At 38.8% G+C, this 8,730-nt stretch overlaps 1 long non-coding RNA gene across 1 annotated transcript; it reads right to left on the minus strand.

Annotated features, from left to right (window-relative positions):
• Window positions 1–310: 310 nt before the first annotated feature.
• On the minus strand, window positions 311–5,550 carry LOC144090199 (uncharacterized). Its single transcript, XR_013305300.1, has 3 exons — window positions 5,139–5,550; window positions 3,409–3,950; window positions 311–1,190 (listed from the first exon to the last, which is right to left on the minus strand). It is a non-coding gene; the product is annotated as an uncharacterized LOC144090199 (long non-coding RNA).
• Window positions 5,551–8,730: the final 3,180 nt, after the last annotated feature.

Raw genomic sequence — 8,730 nt, forward strand, 5'->3', positions numbered from 1 at the left:
TAGGTAAGCAGGTAGTCAAAACAGAGATATCTACACTGATATGGTGTTTCCTGCAAATAATTGTTATGATAAATCATACAAAAGCAGTTAACACACTCCAATTGTTTTCCTCATCTCATGTATAAAATCACAATGAAAAATCTGTAGAAATCATTATGTTGTCAGAAGCAGCTTTATTGGCCAAGTAGTTAAGAAAACCACACACAACCCTATATGAATCCTCGGACCATGTACAAAATTATGTTTTTATGATCATTGTCAAAACAGATTGTGAAATTTTGTTCCTGCAATATTTCTTAATTTTTGTTGTTGCTGTTGTTGCTATTGTTGTTGTTGTCAATGTCTAATGTAAACCTTCTACAATTAAAAAATTCAGAGTAAGCTGAAAATGAAGTTTAATGTTTTAAATTTTTTAACTAACAGTAATATTTCAGATTGTTTTGCCAGATTTAAATATATTTTAATTCATATTTTATTTCAGCAAATCTATTCCACACTGTAAATTCTACCTCCACTTATATAAATAGCTGATCCAATATTTGTTTGATCACTTGCTCAAAACATTACAATTCAAAATATAATAAAATAAAATATTAGACGACCCCCTCTTTTTCAAGACTCAAGTGTCCATTAACCATGAAAATGTTCAGCATTCGCTTCAAAGATATCTGGTGCCATCTAGCGTTGTGAATGTGTCTAACGTCTACACCCCGAATTTAAGACGACAACACTTTTCAGTCTTATTTCAATGCAAAAAACAGTGTCTTATATTCAGGCCAATACGGTAGTTTGCCAAGCTAACGATGCTTAACGAACCTCATTTAGTGAACGAACAAATATCATAACATGTTTAAACATCGCTATTGACTTTTCTTTCGCCAAAAGTTAGTTTTATAGTTAGTTATAGTTTTTATTATATTAGCATGACAGGTGCTGTTTAACTGTTTTGACGCCTTTTCTATCCACTCACTTTGTTGTGGCCTTTTGGCAATTGTATGAAAGTGCGTGGTTTTGCGAGTGTGTAAGGTTAAGGGGGTGGGGACAGCGGCACGTGTCGCGTGTGCGTGGAAAGCACGCTCCCATGAGGGGACCCCCATGACTTATACGAGGGTCTCCGGGGACTCCATTTTGGCCCAGTTGCTTCTGGGGGGATGGTGGAAATTTTAAATTAATAACATTAGTCAGGCAGCCTGAAAAACAGAAGGTAAGTGCAAATTAGCTCTCAAAGTGATATATCATATTTTTGCATTCAAATAAGTATTTGTTCATTCAATTAAATACTTTTTCTCAATCTATACATTCACTCAATCTGCATCTTTTTTAGTGTTTCTAACTTTTTAAGTGTTTTCTTATGTCACGATGTTATTTTTACTGACCATAAAAACATTCAAAATATTACTAAGACACCCATTATTAATAGACTAACAAACTTATTTAGTAATTTTTCATTTTGTCATTTTCTTTTGTCCATGTGTGATATATTTTTCTATTTTTTACATTATTGGTGTTTTTTCACTGACCATATATTTGTATATTCACAAAAACATTTTGATTTTGTTTAATTTCAAGTTGTTTTTGTATTATTATTCCTTTTATATTTTTAAGGTATTCTTTGGTTGCACTATCAAAGACATGCTTTTAAATACATGTATCATAATTCAGTCATTTTTTTAATAAAATGTTACCCATATGAAATTACTTTGATTTAATTTTCTATAGTTTAAATAGATGTTCTGTCGCTGTAACATATATTCTCCCCATTTTATCAATTCACCTACTGATGTGTCAAATCCAATGCAATGCCCCCTTTTGATTGGCCCCTTTGGTCATGTGTTAATACATTGAAGCAGAAATGTCCCTAATATTTTGCTGAGCCTATTCATGAGGAGCATCATTTGACATTTTGCCAGGCAATTCTTCCAACTAGTGTGCATGTGAGACAAGATGGGGGTTTCTATACTTGTTGTGGCACATCCTTTAGCGTCGTACATTTTTACCGGGGATATTTTAACTTGGCAAGCAAGAAAAATGCTAGGTTGAGCCCCGTTTCGCCCTGTTATTGTAAGACGTCTGTATGTGTGTGTCTGTGTGTGTTATATTCCATACTTGGTGCTGCAAGGTCATGCTAGTGCTTCATTGTGCCTTCATTATCATAAGGCATCCATCTCTTTCTTCCATTAGTGACGCTTCGCCATGTCGCCTCCGCCGACCTCTATTTACATGACTAAATTAGATTGATTTGTCTCTAATATATGTGTGTAAATGTGTGTGTGCACGTAAGCGAGGGGGTTTCCAATGAAATGACCAAAAAAAGAAAGATTGATAATGCAGCCATGGTTCAGAAAATTCTTGCTTTATTGTATTTATTCGACAAGAGAATTGTGTTTGCACGACTTAAGTTATTTTAAAGGGTAGGGGGCATTAAAATGTATTTAAGATGCAATCCGCTTTTCTAACTTCTTAAATCTTTTTATTTTAGGAAAGCAATTAAAGCATGAATAGTTTTCCTCACTAATTAATAAATGAAGCTGTTTGAACTGTTATAATTCTGATGATGATGTACAAATCAGTAGCTCCCTGAAATGAACTAAAGTTCCCTTAATCTGTCCCAAGGGCCTAAAACTTAACCACTTCTGTTTTGTTTTTAATAAAGTAAACTAGCAGTTAAAATGCATAGCAAAAAATAATTTCAATTTATATCCTGATTATCCCTAGGAATGAGTGTGACCAGAAATGGTTGTTCATCTCATTGTGTCCTGCGATTGGCTGGCAAACAATGCAGCATGTATTGCCCACCATTGGCTGGGATAGGCTCCAGCACCCCTGCGACCCGAGTGAGGATAAGCGAATGAATGTCTGCTGATTGTATATGTAGTTTAATTACAATGGAACGTCACAATAGCCAATGTTTTGGCCGAATTATAACAAACCGTCATTTTTGGAACACGCCATTTGTGTTTTTTTTAAACACTATGAGATGGCCTGCTTATTCTATAAAGAGATGTGTTCCATTCATGTTGTATTTTTTCACTTTTTGCAAACTCAAACCCAACTTTTTTGGGATCCAGTTGACCTATATTTGTTTACTTTGCAATTTTGATGTGTTTTTTGTCAATATATATTCTTTTTTATTATTTAAAAAACAAGAATAATCCTATTATTTATCTTTTTGAGGGAACCAACCCATAAAAAAGCTTAGTGGCTTCCACTTAACCTGCACTTATTCAATATATGCACTAGTAGAGCTATGATATATCTTTCATGGTTTTCTAAGAACGTATAATGGTGCAGCTGCTTTATAGTGATATTATATTATTGTTTGTTACCATAGTAGACAATTTAGCCTGAGCACAATAAAGGCCTCTAAATTTTTCCCATTGAAACAATCAGAATGCAAAACAGTGGTACCTTTAACAATGGCGCTCAAAATATGTCATGATGATATATGGTGGTCGTTGAGGGTGTATATATTAATATATATGGGGTCACCTGCTGTCTAATACACCCCGCCTTTCTTCATTTCTACAAAAGAGAGGAAGGGGGAATGAGGGAGGGGGAGAGGTTGTCCCAATTCTATATAGACGAATGCATAATGCGCAGACAGCGAGCAAGATGGCGGCCTGAAAAAAAGCAGTTGATGACCTCGCCACACTTGCCCTTCCACACGTGCTCATTGTTCAATCTGGACATCACAACATTAAAGCGTGCCGTGATTGCAACGGCAGGGCTGGAGTCCGTTTAATACTCTTGCTATAGGATTCGCTGCTTGCTAAGGGGGAATAGCTTGCGCCCACAAAGAAATAACATGGAAAATAGAACTTGTTTTCGTATGATTAAAACATTGTTTCGGGACTTTTTCAAATACTTACTCTGGATTTGTATTTGTTTCGGACCGCGGAAAATGATGTTGTGGGCCGAATATGGACCGCTCGTTGAGCGCAATTGTTGATCTGAGCAAAATAAAACATTGCATTTTTTTTACATTGAAAACCAACATGAACATTTGCTGCAGGAATTAAAATCTTTATTGAGATTTGTTTTTTTACAACAGAAAAAAATACATGTGGAAAATAAAATACGTCAAATAAAAAGTATTGGATTTAAATAATATTTATCTATATATTTTTTAAAATAATCCTTTAAGATACCAAATATGTATATAAATAAACATGCTGTGTATAATTTTCTTCTATTACGATTTATGTTCTAAAAAAAATCTTAGCTTGATTTTGTTCTCCTGATTTTTTAAAACCATTTTTTACCTTGAAAAATCATTTCTCTAAAATCGCAGCATCCTTCATTTTTACGTATGTTAGATATGAACCAGCATCCATTTATTCTTCCTCATTTGTCTTTTTCCTAACCTTGCTCTGCCATTGCAGGTCAGGCGTAAACTGGCAGACCTTGAAAGTGGCCCGCTGTCACCACATGGCACCCCCCCATCAACCCTCCGTGCGACCCCTCTGTCCACTTGGCCCTCACTGCTTAAGTAGTTCTAGCGACAACACGATCATTTCCATGACTTTGACGCCACCAACGCGGATTCCCCGTCTAAAGCCGCTTAACCTTCACTGCGCCTTTTGTGCGACGACGACGACGACGCGTCCTGCGGGCGGCCCGCACGTACGTGACTTCCCGGCGTCAGGTAAGTGAAGACTGTGGCTTCTCTCTTGGCATTCACCGCGTGCCTTAATTGTATTGAAATTAAATCAAGGTCCACTGTGAACACAAAGAGCTCAAACCAAACATCGGAACCTCTTGACGTTACCCGACGTGGTCGCGTATGAGGACAATGTATACGAGCAATGGCACTGCACACCTCCCCCGAAAGAAAGAAAAAAATCAAAATAAAAAGCACGCATCGATGCGAGATATTAGCGAGTTATGTTCGAGTGGCTGCGCCCATTCCTGCACACGACGCCATCATCCCTCCTCCAGCGCCGCCGTTTAACAGCTTTAAGCGTCGCATCGTTACAGTCGGTAAAGCCGCGTCGTTATCTCCCTTTCTTCCTCCCTCCCGTCCTCCCACTCTCCCGTCACTTCTCGACCGCTAACGGGCTGGAAATAAGCGAGTTTTAAGCACAAATCTTAGTCCAAGGAACTTTATAACTTTTCTTTTTCACAATGAAACGGTTTACCTAGAAAAATAACAAATGCGCTTGTTGTCATATCCCAGATGAGAACAGGAGAGGAGGCTGCAGTATTTCCTCTTGTTTTGGCGCATCCGTGGTCCCGATTCCGCATCCTTGAGGTCCTTTTTGGTTGGCTGGCGAGATAAAGGCGGGATGCTGGGATGCTTGGATGGCAGACAACAAGGGATAGGAGGCATGCAGTCAGGAGAAAAAAAAAGAAACAGGTAGAGGGGGTTTAAAAAAAATACGAAAAACAAATAGCTATACCGTTGCGGAGGAGAAATCCATTCGGGGAAGGTACAAAAAAAAGCCCAAAATGTTACATATATAAGCCAAGAAGGTATATATGTATGAGCATCCAAGGGAAGAGGAGATAAAGGGATGGAGGAAGAGGAGGAGGAAGGGGCGACTGGCTCGCGCACAGACACACTGCGCCGAGGCGAAGGCATGAGCGGCAATTTATGCTTTCTGGTCGACGCCACCCCCCACCTCATCAACGCACACACACACTCACGCGTAGACAGGAGCGTCCCGCCCCTATCTGCCCCTGTCCCGTACTGGATGCGTGGCCTATCTGATCAGTGCAGAGGGATTAACCAACGAGGCCAGCTGGCAGGGATTACACAGGAAAAACTGGGCTGGGGGTGGGGTGCCGTGCGGTGGATGCGAAGGTTTTGGCAAAATGGGGGCTAGGGGGGGAATGCTGGCTTGTCTATGTACATGCACATATATGTAGTGCGGAGATTTGGTGTACGCAGTGGACGTCGTTGGGGGAAGTTCATGTTCGATAGGTCGTCGTTTGGGAGAGCGATGGGGATGTCACGCTACGTTGTGGTAAATTGAAGAAAGGATGTTTGAGTTTCGATGCAGAAGAGCAGACATGGTCTATGGTTTAAGGTTTTATGTAGTGCGCGTTGGGCGCTGGCAGATTCTACGGATTGAGAATTGCGGAGTTTCGGAGAACAGACTAAAATCACGTGCACAAGAGGAGAATGTAGTCGACTAACAGTCAGGCCACATACTTTATGAGGTTCAAAGGCAAAAAAAAATCTTCTGGTTTTATTATTCTGCATGCGGATATTTGTAAGCCGTTCAACCCGGCTCTGGAGGGAATATCCTTATTTGATCATGGAGATGTAATTAGAATGATCAAACTCAAACCTCAGAAACATTTACGGTAACGTCAACATGAGTCCCATCGTTGTTGAAAGACCCAAATTTGTCCATTCAGTTCTTTTGGTTAAAGCATGGTTGCTGATCACTGCATCGTGGTTCTACGGCCATTTTGTCATAATTTATTGACTTAAATTTGCTCAGAAACGTGATTACATGCAACTTCTAACTAGATTTCAAGAATATTTGCAGTTTTAGAAAGCTCAAAGATCAGAAGTACAACTAGGACATCCGAAAATGTCCTTCAATTTTCAAGCCAAGTATCAGGTTTTATTGAGATGGCTTGCACACCAAGGTTCGCTGCATTAGAACAGTTCAGACTCTCTTTATGACCATGTGAGTGCACTCCATAGGTTTCTCTATGACACATTGCTGATCAGTTTTATTAGAATGTATAGGGTTCCTGGTGAGAGAATGTAAAAATTCATTGCAGCAAACCCATGAGATTTATTGCATTAGCATGAATTCAAGATTAATTCTTTGATTTCAAAGCATCAAATGTAAATGTTCATCTATCTATAATAATATCTATATTTATTGTTGCTTGAACCAGTGTTTCTCTCACCTTTTTTGAGCTCAGGCACATTTTTTTTGATTGAAAGAATCCAAAGAAAATCTTAAAATTTTAAATTTGGTCGCCAAATTAACAATATGAAATCATTCTCACCAAAGTAATGCAATTTTTCTATTGTAGTATTCCAATTACAATTTTGTAATATTACAATATGATTTAGCTCCTGTCATGTTACGATTTTAATCTTGTAATATTGCCACAGAATATTACAACGTATGACTTCTTGGCACCATGCTGGCCAAACACTGCCTTAAACGGAACATATTACTCGATTCATCACATGAGAAAGTACGTAAGAGGTCCTCTCTATGACAATTTATGAGTACGAATGAGATTCACGGCATGAATACATCTAAGGTTCATTTGCCCAGCACATGATATTCACGATGACAATAACTGAGGTTCACTAAAGTCACTGCATAGCAATATATTTTCACTATATGAATCTGTAATGTCTCACTGGAGAAAGGGGCGGGGCAGTCATGGGCCTCTAATCTCGAAAATGTACAATATTGCAAAATTTTTCATAAATCTCATTACCCTATCACAGTCAACACTAAAGAAACACCATTTTTTAATGCGTTAACTCATTAGCTGCCATTGACTTTGATAGACATCCAAGCCATTTGAATTGGGAGCAGATTTTTTATTGGCTATCAGACCTCCCAGTTGAAACAGATTGGGCGTCTACTCGTGACAAACTAATTTAAATCCGCAGCAAAAGGCTAAAAAGAGCCAAGTCATTACACGTCTATCATCGTCAATGGCACTGAAATATTTCTTTGCAGAAGGTGCTGGCTAAAATGGTGTAAATGCTGCAGGAGGGTGCACAGCAAAAGGGGTAGGGTGCATCCAAGGGAGGGGAACCCCCACGGGAGATGGGTTGGGGGTGCGAGAGTGGCGGGCGGCTGAGCTGACAATGCAAGGTTTTGCCCCCTGACCCTTTCCGCGCTTCATCATCCATCAGCTGATCGCAGGAAACGGGACAGCCGCAGGAACAAAAAGCCCCCGCCACAAGCACCCCTTTCCTCTGCTAACGTTGAATCGAACGTACCTCCATCTCATGCTTCACTTCCCAAACCTTTACAACCGTAATGCATCCATCTGGTATGGTAGCGCAGGATGCTTTGTTTCTATTTCACTCTTTTTTTTTTGTGAAATGCTTTGAGGGCCACAATGAATCTTTTTTTAAAGGGAAAAACACAATCATTTAATTCTATTATATTTTAGTTTATTCTACATGTCCAAGCTGCAAGGTACTTTTCTTTCATGCTGCAAGAATCCTTCATTTACATTTTTTTTTATTAACTGCTGCATTTACATGCACATTTTCATCGCTGTTTTCATCGGTTGGTTTTGCTGTTTTGGCAAAACAAAATGTCCCCATTTATAGATTTATTTTATATACCGTCAATAAAATGCAGGTCCAATTTTTTGTCCACGCTACGTCGAGCATTACTATGTCGCAGTTTGAGCTACAGTGCATAGGACAGATACACACATTGACGCGTGCACACACACACACACGCACAAGACTACGCATACAATCTCCGCTGGAAAATCAAGGCGACATTTTTAGGCCCTCAAAGACTGCACAAAATGGCGTTTTTCAAAAGCGGATATAAAGAATAAGATGTTATGGTCGTGTGACCAATAAAATAAGACTACTTCTATCAATGTCTCATGTCAAATAACCGAAAATGACGCTGGCATTTGCTTGGATTCAAGCAGTTTTTTCTCTCTTTTTAAAAAAAAATTCAATAAAGACTATGAAAAAATGTTGATTATCTTCAGTTGCTTTTCACAAATTAAGCTTTCTTCTTTTAGCTTTATCAGGGGCTCATTAAAATG

This window comes from Stigmatopora argus, chromosome 15 (assembly GCF_051989625.1).
Source record: "Stigmatopora argus isolate UIUO_Sarg chromosome 15, RoL_Sarg_1.0, whole genome shotgun sequence".
NCBI classification, from domain to species: Eukaryota; Metazoa; Chordata; class Actinopteri; order Syngnathiformes; family Syngnathidae; genus Stigmatopora; species Stigmatopora argus.